The 14,284-nt window shown below is 46.8% G+C and overlaps 1 long non-coding RNA gene across 2 annotated transcripts; it reads left to right on the top strand.

Moving 5' to 3' along the window:
• The first annotated feature begins 317 nt into the window (after positions 1-317).
• Positions 318-14,035, top strand: LOC132653748 (uncharacterized). Of its 2 annotated transcripts, XR_009591600.1 has the most exons (4): positions 318-457; positions 5,566-5,734; positions 8,479-8,660; positions 10,644-14,035. It is a non-coding gene; the product is annotated as an uncharacterized LOC132653748 (long non-coding RNA). The 2 variants fall into 2 exon arrangements; XR_009591601.1 differs by lacking the exons at positions 318-457; positions 5,566-5,734 and adding an exon at positions 6,800-6,917.
• The last annotated feature ends 249 nt before the right edge of the window (positions 14,036-14,284 follow it).

The raw sequence follows: 14,284 nt of genomic DNA on the forward strand, positions 1-14,284 counted from the left end.
ATACAGTACCACTTAAGCTTAGAGATGCAAAAGGCCTGGCAATTAAATGGGTGCTTGGTGTTGTAGCTTATTTTCTTATTCAGGTCTTGGAAGAAGCCTCAATGGATGACTCTGGCAGAGAAGCCCTTCTTGTAGTGCCTCTTCCTGGCACGGTGAAGGTTAAGCAAATTTTCACTGGGCAATGAGGAGAAGGGCAAAGGCATATTTTTAGAACCAAACTGGACAACTTCCCCTCTTTGTTGTTTTGAATGTTCAGACACTTCTTCCTTTACCCTTTAAACTTCTGTTTTCCATCTTCATCTGGAAGTGGTGAGGACCAAAACTGAAAGTAGTGGCACTGAGGAGCGAGGCTGACATGTTCTCAATGGAAACTTTAAAGTAAGCGGGGTGAGACTAGTATTCAGTCGTCTATTCAACAACAGTGGATCGCTACTTCTTCTTCTATATGCCAGACATGGTGAGTATCAGCTATCCCTGTTCTCTCAGGACCACAAAGACTGATGATGGCAAGAACATGCAGTCAAAATATCCCAACGTGAAGGCTTAAAACAAGGGATAATGGATTGTCACCTTTACACTGAGATGAAGAACCATTCCAACTGGGAAGGTGGTTAAGCCAACTTTATGAACTTGGTGTGAATGCCACTGACCGTGTAACCTGAGCAAATTTGGAGGTCCTCTATGATTCAGCGGGGCTTGGGTAATGCAGCATAAGTTTGGTTTCTGAAGGAAGTTTTCCGTGAAAAGGGTTACTCTAGAAGCTCCCACATTCAATAGTCTGCCATTAGAGGCTCCCTGAAGTTCCTTCCATTTCTCCATTTCCATTATAACTATCAATGCCATACACCCTCCTTTCTCTCAGGTCATCTGTCTATATCTATCTATCTATCTATCTATCTATCTATCTATCTATCTATCTATCTATCTCTATATATCCCTCCTAAATATCTCCCGCATCTCAGTCTTTTTTATTTTTTTTTAATTTTTATTTTTGTTAATTACAGTGTATTCACTTTGTATCCCCCCTGAGGCTGCCTCCTTCCTTCCCCTCCCAATCCTACTCTCTCTCCCCCTTCTCCACCCAGGCCCCTCCCCCAGTTCACTGATAGGGGAGGTCTTCCTCCCCTTCCTTCTGATCCTAGTCTATCAGGTCTCATCAAGCCTGGCTGTATTGTCTTCCTTGGTGGCCTGGTAAGGCTGCTTCCCCTCAGGGAGAGGTGATCAAAGAGCCAATCAGTTCATGTCAGAGACAGTCTCTGTTTCCATTACTATGGAACCCACTTGGACACTGAACTGCCCTGGACTACATCTGTGCAGGGGTTTTAGGTTATCTCCATGAATTGTCCTTAGTTGAAGTATCAGTCTCAGAAAAGACCACTGTGTCCAGATATTTTGGTTCTGTTGCTCTCCTTGTGGAGCTCCTGTCCCCTCCAGGCCTTTCTATCTCCTCCTCCTTTCATAAAATTCCCTGTACTCTGCCCAAAGGTTGGCCATAAGTCTCAGCATCTGCTTTGATACCCTGCAGGGTAGAGCCTTTCAGAGGCCCTCTGTGGTAGGCTCCTATCCTGTTCCTGTTTTCTCCCTCTTCTGATGTCCATCCTCTTTGACTTTCTGAATGGGGATTGAGCATCTTAGCCAGAGTCCTCCTTCTTGATTAGTTTCTTTAGCTCTACAGATTTTAGTATGCTTATCCTATATTATATGTTTAATATCCACTTATAAGTGAGTATATACCCTGTGTGTCTTTCTGCTTCTGGGACACCTCACTCAAGATAATCTTTTCCAGTTCTCAGTCTTGTTTTATTTTAATTTTTTTTATTAATTACACTTTATTTACTTTGTATCCCCCATGTAGTTCCCTCCCTCCTCCCCTCCCAACCCTTCCTTTTCTCCTACTTTTCCATGTATGCCCCTCCCCAAGTCCACTGGTAGGGGAGGTCTTCTTTTCCTTCCTTCTGATCCTAGGCTGTTAGGTGTTCTCAGTCTTTTTTAAGCAGATAAGTTGATCTTTGCATCTCATGAGTACCCTTACTAGGAACATTTTCTGAATTCTGCCTTCCACAGAAGTGAGGAAAGGTGTGTTGCTCAGTCTTGATTGTATTGAGAAATGCCTGGGAGATTAGGAAAGCACAGTGCTGGGAGTGTTTGTGAGGGCAATTCCAGAGGATCTACGAAGGCAGAAAGACCTGCCCTGTAGGTGGGAATCCCCATAGGTGGGGAGACATGGTGGATGGAGCTGCAATAGAATAAAAGGGACTAAAAGCAGAAAGCTCAACCTCACAAGCATTCTCCCTCTCTGCTTGCTGTTTGCTGTGAACCGAGCTGATTTATTGCACCCTTTCCATTGTGATAGACGGAGAGTTCTGAAACCATGAGCCAAAATGTATCTTTCTTCCACTAAGTTTTTTTGCTCAAGTATTTTGTCACCACACACACACACACACACACACACACACACACACACACAAGAACACAGGAGAAAATCCTAAAATGTCATTATTGTAATGATTTTCATTTCTACTGCAGTAAAATAAGGCCAGTACTCTGGATGTGATCTTGAGAATAAGGGAGCTTATTGAAAGTTCGTTGTTTAAGAGTATTAAAAGCGATAGGATTTATTTTTAATTTTATTAATGTATGTGTGTGCATAAACGTGCCATCTGTGTGTGGCTACTCATGAAGACCAGAGGAAGGTGTTGATATCTGGAACTGGAGTAACTGGTGGTTTTGAGCTTCCAAACTTGGGTGCTGGAAACCAAATTTAGGTCCTCTGGGAGAGTAGCAAGAAATATCAACCACTGAGCCATCCCTCTAGATAGCAGGTTTTTGCTGGCTCATGAAACTCAGACAGGATCACGTCTTTATTTTAAGAAGATGGCTCTGATGGCTTGTAGGGAGGGTGAGCTAGATGAAGTGAAAGATGGGTATCCAGAAAACCAGATAGGAAACTGTTGCAGAAGCTTGGGCCTTAGAGCTGCATTGGGTGCAATGATGGACATGCGAAGGAGGAGACAAATGTCAGAACTATTGCAAGTGGATATGGAAATGGAGACATTTCAAGGGAAAACAGCTTCACATGCTTGCTGATCATGCTTGCCAGTGTCCTCTTTGTCACAGTGGTGTGAAAAAGGGCACCAGGTCCATATTTCCAGACACCTTGTACCTCGGCTTCTGCTCTGTGTGTGTAGAGTATGGTTGCACCTGTAATTAACTTCATAGACATGGATCCATGGGCTCAGAACCAGCATCTGGGCGAGGCTTCCCATTTGCAGCTTACACAGATCTCATCTCCTAGGACCAAGCTTGTGGTGCTGCCCTCTTTCTCAACCGGCACCTCCTCCCTGCCTGGTTTGAAATCTAGGTGGAGGCAGTGGGAGACATCCAACAGAGAGGAGATGAACAGGGTGGCAGTCTGAGGAGGAGACCTGGGCTCAAGGGTAAATCCCACCAGGCTTTATGGGTTTCTCTCCCTCATGGAGCTTGGAAGTGGAAGAGTGCTTCCATTAAAAGGCTCTGGGCATTGGATTACAGGGTGGTCCATAAAGAATTCCCATTCATATGCTCAGTGCATGGCGTATGCTGCTTGTGCGCTCACTTGCCTCCATCGCAGTTGGACGTGTCGGGAATGGTCAGCACCGTTGTTTTCTAGTTTAGGACACTGATGATCACGGACACGTGCACATGTCCACCTCACCAGTTGTGGGCATGATCTGAATGGTCTCAGAGCTAGAAACTTGTTCTACTTCCAGGCAGATCCTGATGTCTGACACACCTTCAAACATGTTTGACTTTAGGCTCTGAAATACATGGCAGTTTAGTTCCTGACGTGCAGCTCTTTTGTCCACTAAGCATCTAGCAATTTGGATTCTAAGGGTTGCCCCAGAAGGTTTGAATCTTGAAGCGTCAGCAGTCTCTGTCCTCAGTGGGCTCTGAGCTCACGCAAAACCCTATCTCAAAAAATAAGGTGGGGGATCAAAAGACTTATCAGTGGCAAAGAACAGTTGCTGTTCTTGCAGAGGACCGCAGCTCAGTTTCCAGCACCCATGTAATGGCCCACAGCTGTTTGTAACTCCAGCTTCAGGGGATCTGATGCTGCCTTCTGGGTCCCACGGGCATCAGGTATATATGTGGTGCTGCGCATCCATCCATCCAAATACTCATACACAAAATCGAAATAAAATATTAAAAGAATAAGGTGGGGAGTAATAACAAGGAAGATCCTTTAGGGCTGACCACTGACTTCCATGCACACATACACACACATACAAGACACAGCACACATATGCTCATGCTGCACGTACAGTAGCACACAAACAGATGCACACACACACATGCAGGCAGCAGATCTTTTGGATCGCCAAGCCAGCGTGGTCTCTATTCATTGTGTCACCTGTCCATCTCAAGCGGTAGGTCCCTGCTTCCCTGAGACAGTTGGTAGCTGAGAGTTCAGAATGGGGTGACTACATCTCATGCCAGCCAGGGCCAGCCAGGTGCCAAGCTTCAGAGCACCTCCACTTGCCCCACACTCCCTCCTACACTAATGATATTTATCCTCACCACCCGGCAGGGTGTTCCATGGCCTAATTACTGTTTAGAAACCTCTGAAGGCGGAAAACACGATGCTAAGTGTTTAATGGTTAAAAGATTCACGTCAAGTCCAGAGACGATGGGGAGGCTCCTGAGGTGGTGTCAGAGTCAGGCAGGGTGGAGAGACTAGGGATTCAGACCACAGCTGTATTGTGTCATACATAGGAAGACAGGGATGAGGCGAAGGCTCCGGCAGTGCCTGCTCAGACTGAAGTCAAGACTTAGATCACCAGGGTCATACAGCCTCCACAGGGTCCTTTTGGAACAAGACCCTGGCTCCCCGTCCCCGTTATATTATAATATACAAATATAGTTATCTATTTATCGTGTCCTTTATGAGCGACAGGAATGTGGATCATGAACTCTTCCTTGCTGAGACAGGTCCTTAGCTTCATTTGGTGTCTGTGGCTGACACGAGACACATGGCTTGTTTAAGGGTGCGCTGCTATGAAGGGCAGGCTAGACCCTGCTGTGTCTGGCTCCTCATCCTTGGTTCTTAAACCTCAACCTATAACTGCCGGTGTCTTTCGAATGAAATTTGGAAAAACAAAGACCATCACATTCAGAGTCACAGAAAAATGACTTTTAGAACCCCAAGCCTTTTAATTTATCTGAATCGTGACACTCGCTTTACTAAGGGAGAAATTGCAGGCATGCATAGAGAATATTAAGACATTAGTGTCACTCTTGAGGACTCTTTAGTCTTAGTTTAGAAGGTTCTGTAGTGATGATTTTCTTTACTCTAGACTTAGATGGGGTGCTCAGCACCTGCTGAGGATCTGGGTGTTATAGTGCTATGTATCAGAAAATTCCACTCAAGCAAAGGAGCAGACAGGGAATAGCCCTCACCCACAGGCTACGTAGGAGGTGAGAAAAAGCATGAGTATTTAATGGTGGCGTCCTGGTGGGTGTCCATGGGGGCACACCTGTGAGGCTGATGACTAGGTGGTGATAATGGGCCATTTCTCTAATTGGCAGTAATGACACCATTTGGCCTGAGTATCCACCTCCCGCTTTCTCTGCTGCCACACCTCGCTGAATCCTTGGCCCAGAATGCGACATCTGACTGGCTGATATCCTGGCATCAACTGGTTGGTCCTGAGAGCTGGAACAAAGGGTGTGCCTGGGTTCGTCAGAACCCTTCCAGGTACAGACTGCCATTCTGGTCTGCCTTGTCTTAGGGACCATGAGAACTCAGCTTCCTTCCAAATGGAGCTGCCACCATGAGAGCAGAGGCTTCCCCTGACGCACTCTGGGTTAGAAATAGCTTCCCACTGAAATGACTTCCTCGGGCCATCAGCCAGCCAAGCCATAGGACGGGAGAGCAGGGACCCTCCCCCACCCCATCCAAGGGACAGAGATGCACAGAGCCACAGACAGCTGGAGTCACAAAGAGTCAGACTTAAATATGGAAGGAGAAGAAAAAAAAATGAAGGCAGGAGAGAGAGAAAAATGTCAGGTGAACGGGTCGGGGAGATGGCTCAGTTGGTGAAATGTGTATTGTGCAAGCCTGGGAATCCGACTAACCTAACTGGCCAATGGCAGTGAGCATCCCTAACTCCAATGTTTGGAGCTGGGCAGCAGAGAAGGAGGGTCAGACAGAACCTCGGAGCTCATTATTCAGCTAGCCTAACTAAGCTGATAAGCTCTTGGATTCAGTGAGACCCTTCTAAAATCTTAGGTAGGTTGTAATGAAGGGAGATACCCAAGGCAAACCTCTGGCTTCACATGTGTACTCACGTGCCTTCATGACACATGTACATACATTCACACAAACACATACATATACCACACAAACTCAGGCACACACATGTATACATGCATGCACATACACACAACACACACACACACACACACACACACACACACACACACACACACCTACTTGGCTGTAAGGTGTAGATGCTTCCTTCTTAATTGGTTCTGCTCTGGGTCCAAGTTCCTTGGACACTCTGGAGGACACTCAGAAAGCCAGGGTTTGCCCTTCACAGAATGAGGTCTGTAGGGCTAAAGCTGGGCTCCCTCATACTGTGTTCAGTTATCCGTGAGCAAGGCTGCCAACACCTAAGAGCTTGGCACCAGCTGAGTGAGACTGGTGGTCATGGTGAGACTCGGTGCTTCTGGAGGCTCCCAGTGCAATGCCTGAGGGGCAAGGGGTGGGGAAAGGAGCAGCATGTCAGATACAGATGTGTACTTCCGCCCTCCTGCTTCCGGCTGTCCTCTTACAAGGGCTGGTCATGGGGTGGATTGAAGGCCCATGGGACCACATACATGGCTCTGCCTTTCTGGAGAAGACTGGATGCACTGGCAAGCACCTTAAAGAAAGTAAGGTAGGAGTGTAAAACCGAAAGGGAGTGACGGAGTGGGTGGAGACGTTAGAAAGTGTGGGCTAGGAAGTGTGTCTCTGAGGAGGTAGCCTTTGCAGTGAGGGTTGAATGCCGGGAGGAAGCCATGCATAAACAGGGGAGGGCAAGGCAGAAGTAGAGGGCCCCAAGCACAAAGGGCCTAAGGGGACAAGAGCTGGATGTGCTCATCAAATGGGAAGAAGGCTGTTGCTTCCCCCAGCTGTTCACTTCCTTGTGACCTAGCAGGACACAATGCTTGTACCAGAGGCCAACTGGAGCCTTGTTGAACATGGAGGCAGCTCCCCTCCTATCTCTAGTTTCCCAGCTTCTGCTTCTCTGCCCATGCCTTTTGCATATCTCTCTTCACCACTGCATTCCCAGCGTGCACCACAGCTGAACTCAAGGAGCCAAAAGCCTCTTTCCGGACATGAATTGTTACTCAACCTTGAGGTCAAATCTTTTCCCCAGACAGAGATCTGTCTATCTCTGATGTGGTATACCCCGGGACCCATGGCACCTCTTTGACCCAAGCTAACAGATTGATTGAGCAAGTCCAATTGGGGTTGAACAAGTTCATTCATTCATTCATTCATTCATTCATTCTTTAGTAGTTATATTACTCTACTTAGAAGAAAGAGTAACAGGAGGAAAGAAAACAGCAAGGAGTTATTTCTTTTACTTTTCAGTGCTGGGTGTTGAACTCAGGGCCTCGTACATATTAAACAAGAGCTCCACTATGGAGCTACATTACTCAGCCCAACAAAGGTTGCTTTTTGGGAGGGTACCTCATGGGGTGAAGTTTCTTAGGAGGAGTTGATCCAGGAATTAGCTAAAGGAAAGGCTCAAGAGAAAAAAAAAGAGAACTCTGGGTTCTGAAATCTGCGTGTGCAAAGGCCCTGTGGTGAGAGGGGTCTGGGGTATTTGTGGAACAGTAAGACATATATACAGACTTGGGGTGTTAGTAAGAAGAGTACATGCTGAAGACTCTGGCTAGGATGCCCTCAAGCCTGAAGGGTCCAGAATCTGTGTTGCTGTACCACAAAGACATCACTGTCAGAGAGTCAGATGTCTCTGAGGTTTAATTGTGGCGAGGGAGGAACGAAGATGGAAGAGATGACTAACTTTGACTATCACTTGAGGAAGAGGCCTTAAGGCCCCCAGACAGGAGTGGTAGCAGAACCAGTGCAGAAAGCCACTCCCAGGAAGTCTTTTTGAACTGTTTGCATTTAGGATGAACCTAAGGATGGTCCCCAAAGGACAAAACAAAGGAGGTGAGGCCTGGGGCTAGGTCAAAACCCATTGAATGTGGAACCACAGCCTCAAGACTTCAAGTCAGACCTTATTGCCCCTGGTGTTTCATTTTTGCCTCTGTGAAGGGGGTGTGTAGTGCCTACTTCATGGGCTGCCTGGAAGCAGTAAGCACAGGCAGCCTTGTGGCTGGAGGTTCAATCCATTGCAATGGCTGCTTTAGAGGCTGAGAGGAACTCATGGCTGAGGGGGAGACTAGATGTGGATCTACTTTCCTGGTTGTTCTTCCCATTCACAGGGCAGATATGAGTAAGGTGAATGCAGGGGCCTCTCAGAGACTCACCTCCTCCTTTGAAGCTCAGATGTATTGGAGGGGCTTGCTCATCCCAGATGATTATGGCCGGACAGAGCCCCTTCACTCATCAGAGCCACCCTGGGTTGTTGCTGTCGGTAGCACGTCAGTGTTTGCTTTGAGTTATGGTATGTATTCTGAGCAATGAGCTGTAGGACACTTGTTAATGTGCTTCGTTTTCTCCTACCCTGGTGGGTGGTGGGTGGGTCTTCCCTTCCCTTAGCCTGTGTTAAGGAAGTGTCTAGAATCGCTTTGAACTCACCCATATAGTCTCTCTCTCTCTCTCTCTCTCTCTCTCTCTCTCTCTCTCTCTCTCTCTCTCTGTGTGTGTGTGTGTGTGTGTATCTGTTTATGTCTCTCTGTCTTTCTCCCCTCTCCCCCATCTCAGTTTGTAACCTTTGATAGCCCAGAATTTGCCACACAGTTCAGGCTGGCTTCAAACTCTCCTACTTCAGCCTCCCTAGCGCTGGTGGGAACCACCACCCTTGTATGCTATTTTCACAGCAAGTAGAAGGGATCTGTGCTTTCAATGGCAGGTGGTCCTAAGGTGAAGCTCACGTTGAAGGATGTACTCAACTGGTCCGGGTAGCCCAGGACGTGATTAAAGTGATGGACTTACGCTTTCTTCTAAGAAGGTGTTGATGTCTATACTTTCCTATCCAGGTAGCCTAGCTGAACTAAAAATAAAAAATAAAAAAAAAAAAGGAAAGTCTGATAACAGAAAAAGAGCCTGCTGTAGGGCAAGAATGTTGCCTGGCTAAAACATGGTCAGATTAGCTATCTGTTGCCATGAGCAACAGTGGCCCAAGTCTTGGTGCCTCAGGTGATGTTCTTTGACTGGGTAGACTTCCCACTGGTCTCCACTGGGCCCTGCTATTCAGTTCCATTCGCTTATGAACAGGGTTTGGTGGAGACAGCCAGATGCCTAGTCTCTCTTAAAGGCCTGGGTCATTCTGAACGTCCTCCTTGCCAAGAGGCTCTAATACAGGCGTGCCATTGGCCTGCACCGGTCACTTAGCCAAAGCCCAGTGTTTTGTTTGAGGGGACCACACAATGTTATATTGTAGCAATCCACCTCCACAGTTAATGTAACATGCAAAGATGTGAGACTTCAGGCCCGTCGACTCATAACATAGTAGTGATGAAAATGCTGGCAATGACATGAACACAGAATGCAAATGCAAATGGTTGGAAACTTAACCAATATCAGTAAATTATTCTTAAGAGTAGTTGGACTGATTTGATGTCACCCCCGGTTCAGTGACCACCGACACCCCCCCCCTGGCTTATAAAAGAGGAAGCTGAGCCTCAGGTAGATAAAAGGCATCTATCTAGTGTCTGTAATTTTTCTTGAAGTCACAGAAGCACGGCTGCAACCTTTCTGTCATGGCCGAGAGATCTGGTTTTCAGGCTCACTGAAATGGAAGCCGCTTTCATGGGAGAGCAGCATGATGAGCTGAGCAGAAGTGAATCACAAACACGAGGCTGGTGTTTGTCTTCATTCACACTGGGGTTTGGCTGTTTCCAAGTTCCTTTGGCAAGTAGGACTCTGGCTCTGCCAAAACCTGGGGCTCTGGCACAGTAGTGCTAGCCTTCAGGTCAGGCCAGGCCTCCCACTCTCCTTCTGTCCAAATCAGAGTCCCACCCCAGCATGGCTTCTCCCGCTGATTCTTTTTGCCCTCTTTTGCAGAAAAGACAGAAGAATTAGTGTAAAGTGTCTCTATGACAGCCACAAATGGAAGCAAGATGGCCCAGGGCATGGTTTCTCTAGCACCATCAGAGCAGCAGCTCCCTGGGTGCCAAAAGCCAAGCTTCAGGAGCAGTGATGGCAGGGTCCATCCTTGGGCATGCTGTTGGGAAGAAGACTTGACTAGAGAGGGCCAACAGGGAGGTGGTCAGCCTCCTTTCTTTAAGCTTTCAAAGAGGCTGGTCTGGGAGAGAAAAAGCAGGTTTCAGACTGAAAAGGTTGCAATGAACCTAGAAAACAAGATTTGTGTGTGTGTGTGTGTGCAAGCTTCTCTAATCTTTATTTCTTAGATATGGAACTGCCAAACCATTTAGGCAAACGGGGCTGCTGGTGTGTTTTGTTGAGGCTTTGTTCTTCTCTACAGGGTGGATGAAAAGAAGCCTGTTTGGAGTATCCCTGTAGAGGACAGAATTCAAATTCCAAGATGACTGAGACTTACTGCCTAGAGTTCAGCTCCTAAGAAGGAACCAGTGCATAGAGAGTAAAGCCACAAGTAAAACATGGATACTGGACATACACACAAGGTCTCCCTTCCTTCCTGTCCCTTGGATCTTCAATGTCCTCTCACAGAGCAGGGGTTTAAAGGCTTGGTCCCCAGCTTGGTGATACTTTCAGAACATTGAGCTTTTAAGAGTTGGGGTCAAGTGTGAGGTTACTGAAGGGGGTCTTGGTTACTTTTCTACTGATGTGAGAAAACACCATGACCAACCAAGGCAACGTATAGAAGAGTTTGTTTTGGGCTTACAGTTCCTGAAGGCTAGACTCCTTCATGTGGATATGGCAGGTAGTAGATATGGTGACTGGCACTGGAGGCTCACAGCTGAGGTCTGAGAGCTCACATCCTAAACTGTCAGCTGGGAACAGAATTAACTTTTTCTCTTTGAAGGCTGTTTTTTTTTTTTTTTTCCAGGTGTTTGTTACAGCAATGGAAAGCAAATACTTTTCCTTCTTCCTCTTCCTTCATCCATTCTTTCCACCTCTCTTTTCTTCCTTCTTTCCCATTGTTCTTTACTTTTTAAAAAAGAAATTCTTTCCAAGTAGACATTCTGATAGGCTCTAGGGACTAGTGAAACAAAACAGGTTGTTAGCTGCTAATAAGTGAATTAATTAGACTTTTTGATTGAACTTCTTCCCACAATCTAGCTGGGGTATAAAAAAAAAGGCAGTTAGGCAAGATGAAGATGAATGTACAGAGGCAATAGCAAGGAATGATCTAGAGAGATGCAGAAGAATATGCAAAGGCTGCAGGGCCAAAGAGGTCCTGATGCTCAGAAAGTTGTGACACATAAAGCCACTAATGGTAAGGAAGATACATGGCCATATTTGAATTTGGACAACATGGCCCCCAGCTCCTAGGCAAGAGGATTTTCTTTTTAACAAACGGCATTTCTATCAAGAAGGATATGGTGATCCACTCTTAGAAAGTCAACTCCCTTTTTCAGGCCTCAGTTTCCCCATATGAATAATTTCTGGTTGACAGATGAATGTTTTCTTTCAACCTTGGATGTTCTTTTAGCTCCACTTTAGCCTCTGGGCTGTCTGTCAGATGGACAATTCGGCCCAGAGAGAAGGAACTCTGTGTGTTTCAACCTTCTGAATGGGCATGTGACTCAACAACTAGAGAGTTATTCCTGACAGCTCACGGACCCCTACCTGCAGGGGTCTAAAGGGATGTGTGGACAACTCGTTCCTTTGGGGTGGTTGTACAGAGTGTGTGTCACACCGAACCCATGTGCTGCGCACTCTTCTTGGCTTCAGCCTTGGTATTGCTTACAAACAATGGGAAACAGGAGCGACAACCTTGAAGTTCACTCCTTGGCATCTACAGTTACAGCAATTCAGTGTTGTAAATTAAGCAGACTGCCCAGGGAATGAATGGAGCCTTGAAGAAACAAAAAGGGAAACGCCACACTAAGGTATTCTGATAGGTGTAAAAACAAGCCACGAAACAGTCCACACAGAATGAAAACTAATGTGGGTAAGTTCACCTTGTCTTTCTAACGAGCATTTGTATAATTGGCCCACACCACGTGACCACCCAAGACTTGGCAAAGTCACTGTGGTGCCTTCCAGATGGGGGGACAATTGTTGAGGGGGGCGCTTGCCTCCTTGGTCATAGCCTAATATTTTCAGAGAAAGTATGTGTTTAGATACTTCATAATAAGTTAAGGTAAATGAAAAAGTAAGCCAGGCCCCTTGACAATACTCAGGAAAACACTGCAAGATTCACTACTGTATAAGGCCCATGGAAGGGGCTTAGTGTCACTTTCTATTACAAGTTTCTATGCTCAAGAGTCTTTGCTTTCTTTCATGTCTCCTTTGTAACGGAGGCAAGGTCTCACTCTGTAGCCTGACCACCCTGGAGCTCATTGAGTTGCACCTGCATCTGCCTCCCAAGTGCTTCGATCAGAGGCAACACACCTGGCTACGTTTTAAATAATGAGACTATGGTGATATATTCATGGTGAGATTTAAAAGGTGGTTTGTGTAAGTGTGAGTGTGTGTGTGTGGGGGGGGAGGGGGTTGAGAGTTCTTCCAATTTAGCTTTTCTCCAGAGGAGCAGAGTGGCTCAGAACCCTCCAGGAACCCATGTGACTAAACAGAGCTTGAGGTGAGTCAGTGACCCAGGGAAGAAGAGCCATGGCTCCATCACGTGCTATCAGAACACAGCACACTGGTTTATTTTGCAACCCAGGCAGGTCCTTTAACCACAGCCTGCTGGCCCGCCCCACAGGATGGGGGCAGCCAGTGCCAACCCCCTTTCCTTGAATGACTCACGCTCTTTCCCGCAATCACTGGGGGAGGATGTGGAGAAGTTGGTCTCCCAGGCAGAGGTATAGCTCCTGCCTAGGGCCCCTGCTGGGCTGTTTGCCCTGGAGGCTGCAGGGCATCAGAGGTCTTCAGAGAAGTTCCCGGATGGAGGTTACTGCTGTGTGTGGAGATAATGCAACCAGACCAAAGAAGTCAGTGCCTGTGTGGTGTGTGGAGATGAACAAGAGGCAAGGTTTAGGGGTGTCCTGTCAAACCTGGGGTGCCAGTGTTGCATAGGAACTAGTTCACATGCCCATGAGGCATGGTTTGCTGAGCCCATTTCACAGAAGCTTGAAACCGAGCCTCAACCAAGTAAGTGACTTGTCCAAGTTCTCAGGCCCAGACTAGTGAGTGGCAGAGGAGGCGTTTCAAGCCAGGTGTGGCTGGAGCTAAAGCCAGGTGATTTTCATCATTAGCTGGTTGCTTCCAGTCTGTGCTTCTTGGAGGCCACTTCTCATGAACATTCTCCAGTTTGCAGGTAGGAGAAAAGGTATGGCGACGCAGACAAACAGGTCCACTAGGCTGGTACCCAGAACAACAGATAAGATCTTTCTGGGAGGTACCAGACTAGGAACTTTATGGTCTAACGCTCTTTAGCCCTCACAGCAACTGATGACTCAGTTATCCACTTTACAGATGGGCAAACCCAGGGCTTAGAGACTAATCACAGCTAGGAAGAAGAAGAGGAAGAGGAAGAGGAAGAGGAAGAAGAAGAAGAAGAAGAAGAAGAAGAAGAAGAAGAAGAAGAAGAAGAAGAAGAAACAATCTGCTTCTAAATTCTTCCCATTCATAGTCTCCTCCACCATATGTGGAATACCTGGTTCTTGATCTTGCCCCCTCTTTTTTGAGATGCTGAGGATCAAATCCATGGTTCCTTTTGTGCTAGGCAAGCACTGTACCCCTGAGACATGTCACCAGCCTCTCCTTTTCTTCCCAAGGCTGACCCTTGCTCACCAGGCAAGCTCGTATTCAAGCTTCAAAACTCCATGAAGCATTACCTCAATAAATTCTTCTTTAGCTCTGTGGTGAAAATGTGTTACCAGTATCTTCGGAGCTTCATGACCACATGGAATGCCATTGCAATACTTCCTACTTGTCTTCTCAGAGGACTTTGGGTATTGTGTACATCCTCAGTTATGGAAAGCTAATGCAGTAGTCATAGAACAGCTTTATAGACCCATAGATCCAGATTTT

The sequence above is a fragment of the Meriones unguiculatus genome, chromosome 4, assembly GCF_030254825.1.
Source record: "Meriones unguiculatus strain TT.TT164.6M chromosome 4, Bangor_MerUng_6.1, whole genome shotgun sequence".
In the NCBI taxonomy this organism is placed as follows: domain Eukaryota; kingdom Metazoa; phylum Chordata; class Mammalia; order Rodentia; family Muridae; genus Meriones; species Meriones unguiculatus.